This window comes from Balaenoptera physalus (assembly GCF_965194825.1).
Source record: "Balaenoptera physalus genome assembly, chromosome: 13".
NCBI lineage: Eukaryota > Metazoa > Chordata > Mammalia > Artiodactyla > Balaenopteridae > Balaenoptera > Balaenoptera physalus.
The window spans coordinates 43,864,290-43,885,586 of NC_138892.1; the positions used below are offsets into that span (position 1 = coordinate 43,864,290).

The following is a 21,297-nucleotide window of genomic DNA, read 5'->3' on the forward strand; positions in this document are numbered from 1 at the left end:
TGTGCTGCAACATGGATGAACTGTGAACACTTTATGCTAAGTGAAAGAAGCCATATACAAAACACCAGGAGACCTTCAAGATGGCGGAGGGATAAGACATGGAGATCACCTTCCTCCCCACAAATCATCAGAAATACATCTACATGTGGAACAACTCCTACAGAACACCTACTGAATGTTGGCAGAAGACCTCAGACTTCCCAGAAGACAAGAAACTCCCCACGTACCTGGGTAGGGCAAAAGAAAAAACAGAGACAAAAGAATAGGGGGCTTCCCTGGTGGCGCAATGGTTGGGAGTCTGCCTGCCAATGCAGGGGACACGGGTTCGAGCCCTGGTCTGGGAGAATCCCACATGCCGCGGAGCAACTGGGCCCGTGAGCCACAATTACTGAGCCTGCGTGTCTGGAGCCTGTGCTCCACAACAAGAGAGGCCACGATAGTGAGAGGCCCGCACACCGTGATGAAGAGTGGCCCCCGCTTGCTGCAACTAGAGAAAGCCCTCGCACAGAAACGAAGACCCAACACAGCCATAAATAAATAAAAATAAATAAATTAAAAAAAAAAAAAGAATAGGAATGGGATCTGCACCTCTGAGAGGGAGCTGTGAAGGAGGAAAAGTTTCCACAGAATAGGAAGCCCCTTCACTGGTGAAGACGGGGTGGGCGGGAGGGAAGCTTTGGAGCCATGGAGGAGAGCGCAGCAACAGGGGTGCAGAGGGCAAAGCGGAGAGATGCCCGCACAGAGGATCAGTGCCGACCAGCTCTCACCAGCTTGAGAGGCTTGTCTGCTCACCTGCCGGGGTGGGCGGGGGCTGGGAGGTGAGGCTCAGGCTTCGGAGGTCAGACCCCAGGGAGAGGACTGGGGTTGGCTGCGTGAACACAGCCTGAAGGGGGCTAGTGTGCCACAGCTAGCCAGGAGGGAGTACGGGAAAAAGCCTGGAACTGCCTAAGAGGCAAGAGACCATTGTTTCGGGGTGCTCGAGGAGACGGGATTCAGAGCACTGCCCAAACGAGCAACAGAGACAGGCGCCAGCCGCAGCTATCATCACGGACCCCAGAGACCGGCATGAGACAGTAAGGCTGCTGCTGCAGCCACCAAGAAGCCTGTGTGCAAGCACAGGTCACTATCCACACCTCCCCTCCCAGGAACCTGTGCAGCAAGCCACTGCCAGGGTACCGTGAATCAGGGACAACTTCCCCAAGAGAACACACGGCATGCCTCAGGCTGTTGCAACGTCATGCCAGACTCTACCGCCACAGGCTCGCCCCGCGTTCTGTACCCCTCCCTTCCCTGGCCTGAATGAGCCGAAGCCCCCTAATCAGCCGATCCTTTAACCCCGTCCTGTCTGACTGAAGAACAGACACCCTCAAGTGACCCACACGCAGAGGCGGGGCCAAATCCAAAGCTGAACCCCAGGAGCTGTGTGAACAAAGAAGAGAAAGGGAAATTTCTCCCAGCAGCCTCAGGAGCAGCGGATTAAATCTCCACAATCAACTTGATGTACCCTGCATCTGTGGAATACCCGAATAGACAATGAATCATCCCAAAATTGAGGTGGTGGATTTTGGGAGCAACTGTAGAATTGGGGGTTGCTTTCTGCATCTAATTTGTTTCTGGTTTTATGTTTATCTTAGTTTAGTATTTAGAGTTTTTTTTTTTTTATTTAAAAAATTTATTTATTTATTTATTTATTTATTTATTTATTTATTTATTTATCTGGCTGTGTTGGGTCTTCGTTTCTGTGCGAGGGCTTTCTCTAGTTGTGGCAAGCGGGGGCCACTCTTCACCGTGGTGCACGGGCCTCTCACTATCACGGCTTCTCTTGTTGTGGAGCACAGGCTCCAGATGCACAGGCTCAGTAGTTGTGGCTCACGGACCTAGTTGCTCCACGGCATGTGGGATCTTCCCAGACCAGGGCTCGAACTCATGGCCCCTGCATTGGCAGGCAGACTCTCAACCACTGTACCACCAGGGAAGCCCTAGAGTTTATTATCATTGGTAGATTTGTTTATTGATTTGGTTGCTCTCTTCCTTTTTTATATATATACATATATATATTTTTTTTCTCCTTATTCTCTTTTTGTGAGTGTGTATGTGTATGCTTCTTTGTGTGATTTTGTCTGCATAGCTTTGCTTTTACCATTTGTCCTAGGGTTCTGTCTGTTCTTTTTTTTTTTTTAGGATAGATTTTAGCTCTTGTTATCATTGGTGGATTTGTTTTTTGGTTTGATTGCTTTCTTCTTTCTTTCTTGTTTTATTACTTTTTAATTTTTTTATTTTAAATAATTTGTTTTATTTTTTATTTTAATTATTTTATTTTATTTACTTTTTTCTTTCTTTCTTTTTTTCTCTGTTTCCTTCTGGGCCGTGTGGCTGACAGGATCTTGGTGCTCTGGCTGGGTGTCAGGACTGAGGCTCCAAAATGGGAGAGCCGAGTTCAGGACATTGGTTCACCAGAGACCTCCTGGCTCCACATAATATCAAACAGTGAAAGCTCTCCCAGAGATCTCCATTTCAATGATAAGATGCAGCTCTACTCAACAACCAGCAAGCTACTACAGTGCTGGACACCCCATGCCAAGCTATTAGCAAGACAGGAACACAACCCCACCCATTAGCAGAGAGGCTGCCTAAAATCATAATAAGGTCACAGACAGCCCAAAACACACCACCGGATGTGGTCGTGCCCACCAGAAAGACAAGATCGAGTCTCATCCACCAGAACACAGGCACCACTCCCCTCCACCAGAAAGCCTACACAACCCACTGAACCAACCTTACCCACTAGGGGCAGACACCTAAAACAATGGGAACTACGAACCTGCAGCTTGCAAAAAGGAGACACAAACACAGTAAGTTAAGCAAAATGAGAAGACAGAGAAATATACAGCAGATGAAGGAACAAGGTAAAAACCCACCAGACCAAACAAATGAAGAGGAAATAGGAAGTCTACCTGAAGAAGAATTCAGAGTAATGATAGTAAAGATGATCCAAAATCTTAGAAATAGAATGGAGAAAATACAAGAAACGTTTAACAAGGACCCAAAAGAACTAAAGAGCAAACAAACAATGATGAACAACAAAATAAATGAAATTAAAAATTCTCTAGAAGGAATCAATAGCAGAATAACTGAGACAGAAGAATGGATAAGTGACCTGCAAGATAAAATAGCAGAAATAACTACTGCGGAGCAGAATAAAGAAAAAAGAATGAAAAGGATTGAGGACAGTCTCAGAGATTTCTGGGACAACACTAAATGCACCAACATTCTAATTATAGGGGTCCCAGAAGAAGAAGAGAAAAAAAACGGACCAAGAAAACATTTGAAGAGATTACAGTTGAAAACTTCTCTAATATGAGAAAGGAAATAGTCAGTCAAGTCCAGGAAGTGCAGAGAGTCCCATACAGGATAAATCCAAAGAAAAACACACGAAGACACATATTAATCAAGCTATCAAAAATTAAATACAAAGAAAAGATATTAAAGGCAGCAAGGTAAAAGCAACAAATAACATACAAGGGAATCCCCATAAGGTTAACAGCTGATCTTTCAGGAGAAACTCTGCAAGCCAGAAGGGAGTGGCAGGACATATTTAAAGTGATGAAAGGGAAAAAGCCACAACGAAGATTACGCTACCCACCAAGGATCTCATTCAGATTTGACGGAGATATTAAAACCTTTACAGACAAGCAAAAGCTAAGAGAATTCAGCAGCACCAAGCCAGCTTTACAACAAATGCTAAAGGAACTTCTCTAGGCAGGAAACACAAGAGAAGGAAAAGAGTTACAATAACAAACCCAAAACAATTAAGAAAATGGTAATAGGAACATACATATCAATAAATACCTTAAATATAAATGGATTAAATGCTCCAACCAAAAGACACAGACTGGCTGAATGCATACAAAAGCAAGACCCATATATGTGCTGTCTACAAGAGACCCACTTCAGACCTAGAGACACATACAGACTGAAAGTGAGGGGATGGAAAAAGATATTCCATGCAAATGGAAATCAAAAGAAAGCTGGAGTAGCCATTCTCTTATCAGGCAAAATAGACTTTAAAATAAACACTATTACAGGAGACAAAGAAGCACACTACATAATGATCAAGGGATCAATCCAAGAAGAAGACATAACAACTGTAAATATTTATGCACCCAACATAGGAGCACCTCAATACATAAGGCAAATGCTAGCAGCCGTAGAAGGGGAAATCGACAGTAACACAATCATGGTAGGGGACTTTAACACCCCACTTTGACCAATTGACAGATCATCCAAAATGAAAATAAATAAGGAAAAAAAAGGTGTAAATGACACATTAAAAAAGATGGACTTAATTGATATTTATAGAACATTCCATCCAAAACAACAGAATGCACTTTCTTCTCAAGTGCTCATGGAACATTCTCTAGGATAGATCATATCTTGGGTCACAAATCAAGCCTTGGTAAATTTAATAAAATTGAAATCGAATCAAGTACCTTTTCCGACCACTACTCTATGAGACTAGATATCAAATACTGGAAAAAAACTTTAAAGAACAGAAACACATGGAGGCTAAACATTACACTACTGAATAACCAAGAGATCACTGAAGAAATCAAAGAGGAAATTAAAAAATATCTAGAAACAAATGACAATGAAAACACGATGACCCAAAACCTCAGGGATGCAGCAAAAGCAGTGCTAAGAGGGAAGTTTATAGCAATACAATCTTACGTCAACAAACAACACATATCTGAAATAAATAACATAACCTTACACCTAAAGCAATTAGAGAAGAACTAAAAAAATCCCAAAGTTAGCAGAAGGAAAGAAATCATAAAAATCAGACCAGAAATAAATGAAAAAGAAATGAAGAAAACAATAGCAAATATCAATAAAACTAAAAGCTCGTTCTTTGAGAAGATAAACAAAATTGATAAACTATTAACCTGAGTTATCAAGAAAATAAGGGAGAAGACTCAGATCAATAGAATTAGAAATGAAAAAGGAGAAGTAACAACTGACAGTGCAGAAATACAAAGGATTATGAGAGATTACTACAAGCAACTATATGCCAATAAAACGGACAATCTGGAAGAAAAGGACAAATTTTTAGAAAAGCACAACCTTCTGAGACTGAACCAGGAAGAAATAGAAAATATAAACAGTCCAATCACAAGTACTGAAATCGAAACTGTGTTTAAAAATCTTCCAACAAACAAAAGCCCAGGACCAGATGACTTCAGAGGCGAATTCTATCAAACATTTAGAGAACCACAGCCAACATCCTTCTCAATGGTGAAAAACTGAAACTGTTTCCCCTAAGATCAGGAACAAGACAAGGTTGCCCACCCTCACCAGTATTATTCAACATAGTTTTGGAAGTTTTTGCCACAACAATCAGAGAAGAAAAAGAAAAAAAGGAATCAAATTGGAAAGGAAGAAGTAAAACTGTCACTATTTGCAGATGACATGATACTATACATAGAGAATCCTAAAGTTGCTACCAGAAAACTACTAGAGCTAATCAATGAATTTGGTAAAATAGCAGGATACAAAATTAATGCACAGAAATCTCTTGCATTCTTATACACTAATGATGAAAAATCTGAAAGAGAAATTAAAGAAACACTCCCATTTACCACTGCAACATAAAGAATAAAATACCTAGGAATAAACCTACTCAAAGAGAGAAAAAACCTTTATGCAGACAACTATAAGACATTGATGAAAGAAATTAAAGATGATACAAACAGATGGAGAGATACATACCATGTTCTTGAATTGGAAGAATCAACATTGTGAAAATGATTATACTACCCAAAGCAATCTATGGATTCAATGCAATCCCTATCAAGCTACCAATGGCATTTTTCACAGAACTAGAACAAAAAATTTCACAATTTGTATGGAAACACAAAAGACCCGAATAGCCAAAGCAATCTTGAGAAAGAAGAACAGAGCTGGAGGAATCAGGCTCCCTGACTTCTGACTATACTACAAAGCTACAGTAATCAAGACAGTATGGTACTGGCACAAAAACAGAAATATAGATCAATGGAACAGGATAGAAAGCCCAGAGATAAACCCATGCACATATGGTCACCTTATCTTTGATAAAGGATGCAAGAATATGCAGTGGAGAAAAGACAGCCTCTTCAATAAGTGGTGCTGGGAAAACTGCTGGGACAACTACATGGAAAACAATGAAATTATAACACTCCCTAACACCATACACAAGAATAAACTGAAAATGGCTTAAAGACCTAAATGTAAGGCCAGACACCATCAGACTCTTAGAGGAAAACATAGGCAGAACACTCTATGACATAAATCACAGCAAGATCCTGTTTGACCCACCTCCTAGAGAAATGGAAATAAAAACAAAAATATACAAATGGACCTGATGAAACTTAAAAGGTTTTGCACAGCAAAGGAAACTATAAGCAAGATGAAAAGACAACCCTCAGAATGGGAGAAAATATTTGCAAATGAAGCAAATGACTAAGGATTAATCTCCAAAATATACAAGCAGCTCATGCAGCTCAATATCAAAAAAACAACCCAATCCAAAAATGGACAGAAGACCTAAATAGACATTTCTCCAAAGAAGATATACAGATAGCCAACAAACACATGAAAGGATGCTCAACCTCACTAATCATTAGAGAAATGCAAATCAAAACTACAATGAGGTATCACCTCACACCAGTCAGAATGGTCATCATCAAAAAAATCTACAAACAATAAATGCTGGAGAGGATGTGGAGAAAAGGGAACCCTCTTGCACTGTTGGTGGGAATGTAAATTGATACAGCCACTATGGAGAACAGTATGGAGGTTCCTTAAAGAACTAAAAATAAACTACTAGATGACCTAGCAATCCCAGTACTGGGCATATACCCTGAGAAAACCATAATTCTAAAAGAGTCATGTACGACAATGTTCATTGCACCTCTATTTACAATAGCCAGGACATTGAAGCATCCATGGACATGGAAGTGTCCATGGACATATGAATGGATAAAGAAGATGTGGCACATATATACAATGGAATAGTACTCAGTCATAAAAGGAAACAAAATTGAGTTATTTGTAATGAGGTGGATGGACCTAGAGTCTGTCATACAGAGTGAAGTAAGTCAGAAAGAGAAAAAGAAATACAATATGCTTATACATATATATGGAATGCAAAAAAAAAGAAATGGTTCTGAAGAACCTAGGGGTAGGACAGGATTAAAGGCACAGACATAGAGAATGGAGTTGAGGACACGGAGAGGGAGAAAGGTAAGCTGGGACGAAGTCGGAGAGTGGCATGGACATATATACACACTACCAAATGTAAAATAGATAGCTAGTGGGAAGCAGCTGCATAGCACAGGGATATCAGCTCGGTACTTTGTGACCACCTAGAGGGGTGGAATAAGGAGGTTGGGAGGGAGACTCAAGAGGGAGGAGATATGGGGATATATATATATATATATATATATATATATATATATGAGTGTTATGCTGATTTACTTTGTTATAAAGCAGAAACTAACCCACCATTGTTAAGCAATTATACTCCAATAAATATGTTAAATAAAAAGCAAACACCATAAATATATTGTATGATCTATTTATGCAAAATGTCCCGAATAGGTAAATCCATAGAGACAAAAATTAGATTAGTAGTTGTCATCTGACTGAGCGGAAGATGAAATGGGAAATGTTTGCTAATGAGTATGGAATTTCTTTGTGGAGTGATAAAAATGTCCTAAAATTAGATAATGGTTATGGTTGCACACTGTGTAAATATACTAAATACTATTGAACTGTACACTTCAAATAGTGAATTGTATTAGTTGTGAATTATTTACATAAAATTATCATTAAAAATAAATTTATAGTATGAATAGCCCAAAATTTATTAAAGAAATTAAATTTATACCTAAAAAAATCTTTCTATCAAAACATTCCAGACCCAGATACCCTCACTGATAGAGCTTATAAATCATTTTAGGAAGAAAGAGTATCAATTCTTCAAGAACTTTTCTGGAAAATAGAAGAGGAGGCAATGTTCCCCACTTCATTTTATGAGGCCAGTTTTATCCAGATTCAAAATAAAAGACATTACAAAATAAGAAAACTACAGATCAATATCTCTGGTGAACAATCATTATAAAATATCGGAAAATTGGATTTAACAATATATTAAAAATATATATGCTGACCAACTGAGATTTACCCCAAGAATGCAAAGTAGTTTTAACATTTGAAAATGAAGCAATGTAATTCACCTTATTAACAAACTGACAAAGGAAAATGATATAATTTTCACAATAGATGAAAAAAAAAAGCAATGACAATTCATGATAAAGATTTTCCCCAAATTAGGGATAAAAGAGAATATCCTCAATCAGTTAAAGTGCATATAAGAAAATTCTACAGCTAATATCACTCTTTCTGGTAAAAACATGAATGCTTTCCACTTAGATGGGGAACAGTTCCCTTTTACCATTTCAATTCAATAGTTTACCACTTTGGGAGAGGGCTGAGTATTGAACCACTTGATTTAGCCTCTGGGGGAGAGCAGTAGAGAGCTCTACTGCCATGTTTTGCTTCCTTCTTAATATTTTTGCTCATCCCTCTCTTGTGTACCGTTTAAAAGAATGAGTCATATTGTGCAATTGGAAACATGTAGGATATCTTTGTTTGCCTCTCACGTCCTCTTCCCGACCTCCCCCTCCTAGAAATGTCTTCAATGGGCTCCTTCCTTGCTCTTTGTATCCCAGTAGGGTTCAGCCAGTTGGAAGTATTGGCAAGAGACCAGAAGAAGGCCAGAAGTCTCCGTATTTCCCTCCTTGCTGGACCTTAATTTGGTAATAGCTGTATCCCTTGACCAAAGGTTTCTCCCCTGTAGCTGCAGCTCTCCCTGACACTGTCCCTTCATTTGTCTTCAGGCCTAGGGATAGTAACCACTTTCTGCTGTTGCCAGCTTCAGGTGATTCAGCATCCTTCACGGATTTCCTGAACCTTTCCCACAACTGTATAAATAGCCCCCCATTCCTGCATTAAATGATCCTCAATTATCCAATTTTGAATGGTCCATCTAACTGATACAGAGAGAAATTAAGATAACACCTAGTTCAAATGCAGAGGTACTAATTACAATTCAAATACATCCGGCTCTGATGTTAGCTTTGCTACTATTCATGCGAAAATGTGACTAAAGAGAGGACGATATCACCGGTATGTTCATCCCATGGCTTTCCCCAACTCACTGGCTGAAGGTGTTTCTGGGGTCAGTACCCTCTTAGGGTTCTGCTTTGCCCCTTGCCCTCCCTACTTATTTACTATTTGTAGAATTAATGCTCCTGAGCTAGGAATAGAGCTGATTCACTTGGCTTATATGTGCTCTCTTTCTACATACGGAATGATTACTGACTTGGTCCTAATGGTCCCTGTACAAGTGAAATGTGGTTGTAACTAGGAGTACATCTGAAAAATTGAATAGCATCTGCATTCAGGTTTTAGCAGCTAGGTTATTTTTGCTCATTATGATCAAGTTGAACTTCATAGAATCAATGGGTTTCCTTAACACTACTTTAATTATGATGAAATATATTGTCCTTGGGGTTAAAATTTGTCTTTACATTTTAGCTGATTGTGGGAATGTATATTTTAAAGAAAATCTAATGAATAATCAATCATAATCACTGTAATATAAACAGTAGAAATATCCTTTCCCCCATTCGTCTGGGAGAGCAACTAATTTATTATAGATGAATTAGAAAAATGTCAATTTAAATTAGTTTTCTCCACATGTATCTTGAAAAGAGTACATATAATCTTTTTTTCTACGTTATACTAGAACTAGGTCTACTGAGTATTATTCTGAGGATTATTGAAGGAACCAGGTGAATATCAAATCCAGTGCTTATACTTTTTCATCTTGACTTGCTTTTGCAGTCTGGTGTTTTACTCATTTATTTATCAATTCTTATAGTATCCAGAACATGCATTACGTAGACTGAATTTTGTAATTATCACTTGATTATTAAAGCCCATTAACTTTCCAGGTTTAGTATCTATTTCGCTCATATATAAGGCCTAGACTATATTTTTTGGTACTAAATTTCAAAATTATATCAGATTTAGTAAAATCTGAAAGGAAAAATTTGCCATTTTATGTAAGAATACTCATATGAAAATCCAACTGCTAAATGGTAGAAATTTTGTATACAGTCTACACATGAGTGGTAGGGGTCATGCTAAGATATTTACAATTTCAGAACCCTTAATGAAACCACCTATAATAAATGAAAATAAAAATCCTTGGTTACAGGTAGCTAACTATTAAAAGAAGAATTATTAAGCTTTTTGGTGTCTGGATAAAAGTGAGGTGTATAATACATTTGATAAAGACTACAGTCAATCTTGTAGTAACTTTATTTATTCTCTTTAATAATTCAGAATTTACAGTGATTCAGGATTCAAAACAACCTCACATGCTAATTCATCAACTAGAGATTCAATGTGAGAGGGAGTCAGTAAGGAATGAATGAGAGCAATGCCGAGCAGCAGTGATAATGCAGTGAGAGGAAGCATGGATTAACAGGGGAGCTCTCATTAAATTTACGTTACATTTCTTCAGCAGTGTTGCAGAATCATTTAATTTGATTTAATAAGCCTATTTTAGAACATTCAATGTATCACTTCACTTTGTGAAGAATTATTAATTGTATAATAAAAATATACCATATAACACTTTTATTTTGCGTTGAGAATTTGCTTCCCTTGTATAATTTGATTCTCTTAACATCTCAGAGACAGATAGGACAGGGAGAAAAAGCAAGGGTGAAAACCAAGGTTTCTTCTCAAAACTTGTAATTTTGCTAATAATAACAACTATCTGTTTCACCTTAACATAGGATGTTTTCTTGGTCAAACGCCACTGGCAGAATTTTGTTTTGTTCCAATGCTTTTGTAATAAAAATTGCCAAGCATAAAAAAATTGAAGCAATTTCACAGTGAGCATCCATGTATCCACCACCTCCCTTCTGCCATTAACAATATATTATACTTGGTTTGTCACATATCTATCCATTTATCCAACCCAATGTCTATCCATCAATCTGCTTATTTTTGATACATTTCAAGGTAGATTACAGACACTTACACATCCGACTAAATATTTCAGTTGCATTTGATTTTTAAATAGAAATAGCTAATATTTGTTGAGCATATATTTTAGACCAAGCACTAGGCTAACAATGTTACTTGCAGTATCTCAACGGTACTCCCAACAAAGCTATGAGGAAGGTATTGCTTTTATTAAATCAACTTTCCAGGTGAAAATACAGAGCCTTAGCAGGGAGACATAATTTTCCCAATGTTATGCTTAGTTGTAGAGGTTGACTGACTTGCAAGGTTGATTAGAAAACTTATACAAGTTGATTAGTAAACTTTCTGAGATTATATCTTTGCGGTAGGGCTGGAATTTGAACCTAGAGAGTCTTGATTCCAGAACCAGGGCTTCTGTATTAGTTTTTTATTGCTGCTGTAACAACTGACCACAATCCTAGCAATCTTAAAACAACATCTATTTATTATCTCACAGATTCATGGGTCAGAAATCTGTGTAGAGCATACCTCATCTGGGTCCATTGTTCAAGATCTCTCAAGGCTGAAATCAAAATGTCACCTGGGCTGGTTACTTATCTGGAGGCTCTGCAGGAGATTCTGTCTCATTCACGTGTTGGCCAAATTAAGTTCCATGCAGTTGTAGAACTGAGGTTTTCCTTTCTTTACTGGCTGTCAGTCAGGACCATTTTTGCTCCTAGAGGCTGGCTGACTTCCTTAACTTTCTATATAGCCCCACTCCAGCAATGATGAGTTGAGTTTCTTTCATGCTTTGAATATCCCTTACTTTTCTTCTACTTCATCTCTCTACCTCCAGCCAGAGAAAGCTCTGTGCTTTTAATGACTCATTTGATTAGATTGGATCCACTCAGATAATCCAGAATAATCTCTGTATTTTAGTGTCTATAACCTTAATTACATTTGCAAAGTCCCTGTTATTATGTAAGGTAACATATTCACAAGTCGGAAGACACTGAGGAGTTCATTCTGCCTGCTACAATCACAGTTACATGCCATTGCTTTCAGAAGTCCTCTATTTTGAAAAAGAGATCCTGATTATCCAAAAATTTTACTAAGAGTGAACTATAAAGAATCTAATTAATATTTGAGGAGAAGATCTGTGAGAAATTATTATAATGTTTACATTTACCTTTTGATTTCTGCATATATGTTGAAAACCGAATATACCAAGATACCAATAAAAATTTTGGTAATCTTCCTTGTAAAATACTCCCTTCCATAGGCTATGAGTCATTTTGTATTTATTTGAGGCATTCTAGCTGACTTGTTGCATTGCACATCTGAAAATTTATAATCATCTAGTCTTGTTTATTTTGGTGGAAGTATACACAGTACCACAACTGCTCTGAAGCCTGAGGTCTTTTCTCAACATATGTTTATTCTAGTTATATCCTGAAGGGTATTCTACACATAATTGCATTGGTGCATCCAAGCAGCAATAATTTAGAAGGCACAACAGATGGAAATGATTTTATCTGTGAATGGAAGATATTGGTCGTTCATTCAGAATTGCCAATGAACTAAAGTGGATTCTAGGGTGAACTAAATCTGAGCTTCCCTATGTGGCTTTCTTACCTCACTTTACCTGCCCAGCATATGCATTGTTTTTTATTAGTAGGAGATCTTTCACAAGATATGAAAATCCCTATATGATTTTAAAAGTGAAAGTATCCAAGTCAAATAAAAAATTCTTGCCTTCACAAATATGGATAGCATATGCTTTCATTATCCACATCGATGCAGATGAATTAGTTCTTCCCACATCCTTACAATAATTTCTTGTTGATGGTTTTATCGCTTTCTATGTTATAATAATCTCTGTAAGCTCATTTAAGTCATGACTTACATGGCTTTCATATTTACAGCCCTAACATTTCCTAATACTGATTCTAGTAAAACATGTGCTCAATTTTGATTACTTAATCACATCATTCATTTTTGCATAGGGCTATTGTGGACCTATGTTATGTTAGTCATTGTTAAGTCCTGGGATGAGAGAGATACACTGGAAAAAGATACTTTAAAACTTTGTGGAGTAGCAGAAAAGAACAACATATAAATAAATTATTATAATACAGTAATGAGTGCTATGATCAAGAGTATTAAAGAAACATGGAGGAGAAAGACCTAACTGAGGCTAAAGACTTGAAAGATATAAATATATGTGTGGTGTGTGCACTTTAATACAGGTATACGAACTAAGACTGAAAATGTGTTACAAGCACCTCAGAACTGTTTAGGACCATTCCCATACTTTTGAAAATTAAGCCTACTGGCATATCATGGATACTACACAGAACTTAAATAGTGTTATATAGACTTAATGATTTTAGGACTATGCATGAGATTTATTTCTGCATATGTCTTTAGGTAAGTTATTTACCCAGTCAAGCAAATATGTAATCAAATTACTATTCTACCATAATTTTTGCAGCCTTCTATAATATATTAAAGTACAGTAAGCTCTTAGGCATCATACCATTCTACAAATATCTTATTCATATAATGATTATCAGGACCATTCAGAATGTTCTGTTTCTAGCAGACACTTCCTATCCCCATTTTTTCTGCATGATTTCCATATAGTGGTACAGATTACAGAAAATCATTTTATTTCTTCTCTCAGTCCTTATTCTGTTTTCTCTATTCACTTTCCTTTATTTAAGATGTATATATTAAACACTTCTTGTGCATCAAGCAGTGTGATATACATTGAAAAGGGAGCCAAAACAGTGAGAACACAGTCTTGCCCTTAAGGAAATTAGAATGTAGGCAAGAGTCAAAATATAAACACCAATGAAAGCACAATGCTCTCTACTATTTAATATTCGGCACTTAGTAAACTGAGTGGTAGGGAAAAGTAAGCTCAATGTAAGCCACTTTATCCATGAAAACTATCAGTGGATATATGTGCTGACTTGTTACCAAGGCTAACTGGCAACCATGGCAGAGTTATAGTGGGACTCTTTCATAGAATGTTAGTGCCCTGACTCCCTGGCTGCAACATATGTTCCAAGAGGAGTTGTTCATCCCATGGTGTTGATGTGCTTGTTTGTGCTGATCTGCCACTATTTTCCCATTTCCCTTTGAGATCCATAGCCTGCCTTTATAAGATAGTAGTTTTGCAAGAGTTATGGGTGAAGTATATAACCATGAGAGAGAGCAAGTATAGCTAGCTTTTGAGAATTTCAAGTTGACATCTTGGCAACCTCAGTGTGATTCATGCTTTAAATTCATTCATCCCTACTTATATCAATGGACAGATCATTCAAACAGAAAATCAGTAAGGAAACACTGGTCTTACATAACAAATTAGACCAGGTAGAGTTAATAGATATATACAGAATATTTCATCCAAAAACAGCAGAATACACATTTTTTTCAAGTGCATGTAGAAAATTCTCCAGAATAGATTACATGCTAGGCAACAAATAAGCCTCAGTAAATTTAAGAAGATTGAAATCATGTCAACCACCTTTTCTGACCACAATGCTATGAGACTAGAAATCAACTACAAGAAAAAAACGGCAAACACTGCAAACATGTGGAGTCTAAACAATATGCTACCAAACAACCTATAGGTCACTGAAAAAATCAAAGAAGAAATTGAAAAATACCTGGAGTCAAATGAAAATGGAAACAGGACAAACCAAAATGTAAAGGATGCAGCAGAAATGGTTTTAAGAGGGAAGTTTATAGTGATACAAGCCTGCCTCAGGAATCAAGAAAAATCTCAAATAAACAATCTAAATTTACACGTAAAGGAACTAGCAGAAAGAAGAATAAACAAAACCCAAAGTTAGTAGAAGGAAAGAAATAATAAAGATCAAAGCAAAAATAATGAAATAGAGACAAAAAAAAAAAGAATAGATCAATGAAACTAAGAGCTAGTTCTTTGAAAAGATAAACAAAATTGATAAACCTTTAGGCAGTCTCAGCAGGAAAAAAAAGAGATGGCCTAGATAAATAAAATTAGAAACAAAAGAGAATATACAACCGACACTGCAGAAATATCAAGGATCATAAGAGATTACTGCGAACAACTATATGCCAATAAAATGGGCAACCTAGAAAAAATGGATAAATTCCTAGAAATGTACAATCTCCCAAGACTAAATCAGGAAGAAATATAAAATATGAACAGACAGATTACCAGTAGTGAAATTGAAACATTAATGAAAGAGAAAGAAAACTCCCAACAAACAAGTTCAGAACCAGACTGTTTCACAGGTGAATTAAAAAAAAAAAACATTTAAAGAAGAGTTAACACATACCTTCTTAAACTATTCCAAAAAATTGAAGAGGAAGGAATGCTTCTGAACTCATTCTATGAAGCCAGCATCATCCTGGTACTAAAGCCAGACAAACTATCACAATAAGAGAAAATTACAGACCAATATCACTAATCAGCAGAGATGCAAAAATCCTTAACAAAATATTATCAAACTGAATTCAACAACACATTAAAAGGATCATGCACCATGATTAAGTGGGATTTATACCACAGATGCAAGGATGAGTTAATATTTGCAAATCAATGTGATACACTAAATTAACAAATTGAAAAATAAAAATCATATGATTACCTCAATAGATGCAGAAAAAACTTTTGACACAATTCTACATCCTCTTATGATAAAAGCTCTCAACAAAGTGGGTATAGAGAGAACATACCTCAATATATAATAAAGGCTCTATATGACAAACCCATAACCAACATCATATTTAACAATGAAAAGCTAAAAACATTTTGTCTAAGATCAGGAACAAGACAAGGATGCCCACTCATGCCACTTTTATTCAACATAGTATTGGAAGTCCTAGGCACAGCAATCAGATTTAAAAAATAAAAGGAATCCACACTGGAAAGAAAAAAGTAAAACTGTTTTCAGATGACATGATACCACATACAGAAAATCCTAAAGATACTACCAAAAAACTATTAGAACTAATAAATGAATTCAGTAAAGTTTCAGGATACAAAATTAATATACAGAAATCTTTTGTCTTTCCATACACTAATAACAAACTATCAAAAATAGTAATTAAGACAATTCAGTTTACAATTGCATCAAAAATAATAAAATACCTAGGAATAAATCTAACCAAAAAGGTCAAATCTGAAAACTATAAGACATTGATAAGAATATTGAAGACAATACAAATGGAAAGATATCATGCTCATAGATTGGAAGAATTAATATTGTTAAAATGATCATACTATGCAAAACAATCTACAGATTCAATGCAGTCTTATACCAAAGGCATTTTTTCACAGAACTGGAACAAATAATTCTAAAATTTTTATGGAAACACAAAAGACCCCAAATAGCAAAAGCAATCTTGAGAAAGAAGAACAAGCTGGAGGGGTCATGCTCCCTTATTTCAAACTAAACTACAAAGCTACACTTATCAAAACAATATGGTACTGACACATAAACAGACATACAGGTCAATGGAACAGAATAGAGACCCCAGAAATATTCACATTTATATGGTCAATTAATCTGTGACAAAGGAGGCAAAAATATACAATGGGGGGAAAAACAGCCTCTTCTACAAATGGTGTTGGGAAAAATAGATAGGTACGTACAAAAGAATCAAACTGGACTACCTTTTCACACCATATACAAAAATAAAGTCAAAATAGGTTAAAGACTTAAATGTAAAACCTGATACTCTAAAACTTCTGGAAATAAAGATAGTAAACTCTTTGAAATAGGTCCTAGCAATATTTGTTTAGATCTGCCTCCTCAGGCAAGGGAAACAAAAGCAAAAATAAACAAATGGGACTACACCAAACTAAAAAGTTTTGCACAGTGATGGAAACTATCAACAAAAGGAAAAGGCAGCCTACTGAATAGAAGATATTAGCAAACAATATATCCAATAAGGGGTTAATATCCAAAACATACAAAGAACTCTTACAATTTAACATCAAAAAAATTCAATTAAAAAATGGGCAAAGGGCCTGACTAGACATTTTTCCAAAGAAGACATACAGATGGCCAACAGACACATGAAAAAATGCTCAACATCATGAATCATTGGGTAATGCAAGTCAAAACCACAATGAGATACACCTCACACTTGTTGGAATGGTTATCTTCAAAAAGAAAAAAAGTAGTAAGTGTTGGAGAGGATGTGGAGAAAAAGGAACCTTTGTGCACTGTTGGTGGGATTGTAAATTGGTGCAACCAACCACTATGGAAAACAGTCTGGAGGTTCCTCAAAAAATTAAATGTAGAACTGCAATCCATAAATTTAACTTATGGGTATTTATCTGAAGAAAACAAAAACACTAATTCAAAAATATAAATGCACCCCAATGTTCATTGCAGCATTATTTATAATAGCCAAGATATGGAAGCAACCTAACTGCCCACTGATCAATGAATGGATAAAGTGTAGTATATATATGTGTGTGTGGTGTATATGTGAATATTTATATTTATAATTTATAATTTATATTTATATACATAATGTAATATTACTCAGCGATGAAAAGAATTAAATATTGCTATTTGCAGCAATATGGATGATCTAGATGGTATTAGGCTAAGTGAAATAAGTCAGACAGAGAAAGACAAATACCGTATGATGTCACTTATATGTGGAACCTGAAAAACAAAGAAACAAAACCAAAACCAAAACAGACATATAGATACAGAGAACAAACAAGTGGTCGCCGGAGGGGAAGAGGGTGAGAGGGAGAAATAAGTGAGAGGATTAAGAGGTACAATCCTCCAGTTATAAAATAAGTATGCCACAGGGATATAATATACAGTATAGGAATATTGTCAGTAATGTTGTAATAACTTTGCATGGGGACAGATGTTTATTAGACTTACCATGGTGATTATTTCGTAATATATGTAAATGTCGAATCACTACGTGGTACACCTGAAACTAGCATTATATTGTACATCAACCATATTTCAATAAAAAAATAAACTAAAATATCTCCTATGACTCTTCAGGTTTTCTTTAAAAAAAAAAAGCTATTTCTGCTACCTGGATAATAATTTCCCTTGTAGAAGTCAGTGAAGAGGATTTTCAAGTTGGTGACAATCTGACCTTAGTTTCATGAATCTATAAATGGAAATGCCGAGAGGCATGAAGCCACACATTTGATTAAGCAGGTGAGAGGCTAATTGCATCTTCTCTAGAGAAAACATGGAAATAAATAAAGCATGAATCAATAGACAATGGGACTCACCACTGGTGATTATCTGATTGTATGCATTTCTCTTTGCCTCCTATATGAAATTAATTAGTTTAAGGCTTAACATTCTTTTTGAATAACATCACCAGGGTCTGAAAACCCTCTTGAGGCTTGAATATCTATTATTTTTCTCTTGTAGGATTTGAAAGGCAAAACCCTAGATAGGTTTTCTTTTCTTATTAACAAAGAAGACTGGTATTGAGTATGCATAAATGTTAAAGTCTAAAATTCCTGAAGTGCAAATATGAACTACTCTTTTTGGTAACAACGTTTTCTTTGAGTCTGTAAATGGGGAGAGTAGGTGCTTACACTTAAAAGTACAAGGGACTTTCATTCTCTAAGCATTAATTGTTTTAAACAACACCTATTTAATGGTAGACTTTGTAGACTTGCTGTTTTAACCGATTTTGTAAACTAGGTGTCGGGATCATGAAATTACGAGGAACTTTGAAAGGTCCACATACACTGGCATGTTTGAAAGTATGCTGAATATGAAGCTGGCTTGTAAGAATTTATTTACACCCTTCAGTCCTCACATTATTTTGGTCATTGACAGTGTTCTGCAGAAGTAGGCTTAGATAATTACATGCATTTGTTTTTTTCTATGTTGAATATATTTCTACTTATGAAAGAGTATAATAGAACAGATTTCCAACGTGGGCCACAGAGGATTGAACATCTTTTATTGACTAATTTTATGGTTATTATGCTGAAGATTTTCCTTTGTCATTCCAATGCCCATTTAAAAATCTAAATTGTAAATATTTGGGGGTTAAAGATATTATAATAAGAAAAGTAGACTAAGTATGAGAAAAAGTAATAGAAAATAGACCATAGAGTGTACTCTGTAATACTAATTTTCTGCGACATTGTGTTTGAAGCTGGGACATCCTATTATATTACTAGACATTTTCATTGCTACACCACTTTAATATTGAGAAGTTTTTCATCATTATGTCCTTTATTAATGAAATAATAATGGTTTTGGCTTGACATGTTTCTTTCTTAGTTTAGAGAAAAGTCATATCCATATATTTTTAGATGATTATAGTCTTCGTTCCTCTCTAGGTAAATGCCATGAAAATGTTTTAATATTTTACTTAAAGATAAGAAGGGAATTCCATTAGCAATTCCATAATGGATAATTTATTTGAAAAGGTACATTGAGTTGTGAGATAGAAATATTCCCTTGAGTTTTTTTTTTTAATGGACTCAACATTCTTCTCATTATATTTGTCTTCCAAACATGCTCACATCTGCATTTTTTTTTCAAATGTTAAATTCTGTCTTTTTCACTTGTCTCCTTTTTTTAGACAAATATGGTTTGCTCTCCCTTTTTTACTTTTCCATCATTTGTAGTCTTTATTATTTTCATTCCTAAGGGCAATGTGTATATTTGCCTCATCATCCTCTTTAAAGCTTTCCAGTTTAGGAATGAGCATCTATGTGTTTTGATTACTCATTAAAGGACTAGTTTTTTTCCCTAACCTTTTTCTTTATATTTTCCAATTGACATGTTCAATTATTATTTCCAAACCATCACAAGACAAATAAAACAGACCACTGAGACTACCAGTTTTCTCCATGGTTCTATAAAGCCATAGGCAATTTTCCTTAAATATCAAGCTCCTTTTTCTCTTCCTGTCAGCAGTTGGAGAACTGACCTTTTTCTCTGAAAGCAAGTGAGAGATCCTATAATTTTCTATATTGTTTGAATTTAATTTGAGCTACATTTTCAACTAGCGCTGTTATGTGGCTACTAATTCTCACTTTGTTAAAGTGTGGCTTTCACTAGAACAGAAAGATTGTTACTACCTGTTTTCTGTAATTTCCATGGTGAGTTCTCATTCATAAATCTTTGAGACAAGTGCCAAACCCAAAACATTAACTGAGACAAACTAGAAAGCAAAAGTCTTTAACAATATACAGTATACAGTACATACAATACACAGTATAATATACAATGGTATATTGTAGAGTAGGGAATGCTTAATACAGCAGTGTTTTAGTAGGCATGATGGAAAGTTTGTTGAAATGTTTGGTTATTATACATGAGTTTTTCTTTTAATATATCTGGGTGATTTTGAAGAATTGACTCTCGACCATGTGGTTTAAGAACACTGGGAAATCCTTCCTGCCCCCAAATGCTTCTCCAAAGACCTATTTCTAATCTTCCTACTGCTAGAGTAATCTTTTTTGTAACAAAAGCCTTATCCTGAACTTTATTGTTTATAATCCTTTGATGTCCCCATAGGATTCAAGATAAAGTTCAGAAACTTCAGCTTTAGCGCATGACCATGACCCTTCATTTTAAGCCTCTACATTGAGCCTTGCACATCATCCAGAGCCATTTTGAATGGCTTGTGATTCCTTCCTTGTATCAGGCTGTTTCACACCTGTGCCGCCTTCATGCAGTCCTGAGTGTCTGGAACATCCTCCTTCTCATATCACCAACTTCCTAATCCTACAGAACTCAGCTCATTTGTCACATTACACATGAAACCTTTATAGAATGTTTTCTCCAAACTCCTTTTGTTTCCATGGCATCCTGTGTAAACCTCATGTATTATATATCACTCCACTCTAATCAATGGTGTTTAATTTTCTATATCCCCTGACGTAAAATACTTAGAGATGTAAAAATAGCCTATTCACGTTGTACCCTTAACAGCTTATTCAGTGACTGGCACATTGTACAGTGTTCAGTAAGGGTTTGTTGAATGAGTGTGTGAATGAATAAATTAATGCTGATATTTCAACATTGGAAATCATTTTCCTGTTTTAAGGACTTAATTTATCAAGTTATTTTCTTTTAAAATGCAAATTATTATAAGTAAGATGACACACTAACTCAGTTTTACCTCCTTCAATGCAACAAATATTCTTTAAAACTAGTTCATGTAGCACTGGACTAGGCTATAAAGATTAAT

The 21,297-nt window shown here is 35.9% G+C and overlaps 1 protein-coding gene across 9 annotated transcripts in view; it reads left to right on the forward strand.

Moving 5' to 3' along the window:
- The window catches only part of KCNC2 (potassium voltage-gated channel subfamily C member 2), a 208,089-nt gene that overhangs the window by 84,579 nt on the left and 102,213 nt on the right, over positions 1 to 21,297 (forward strand). The window lies entirely within an intron of this gene.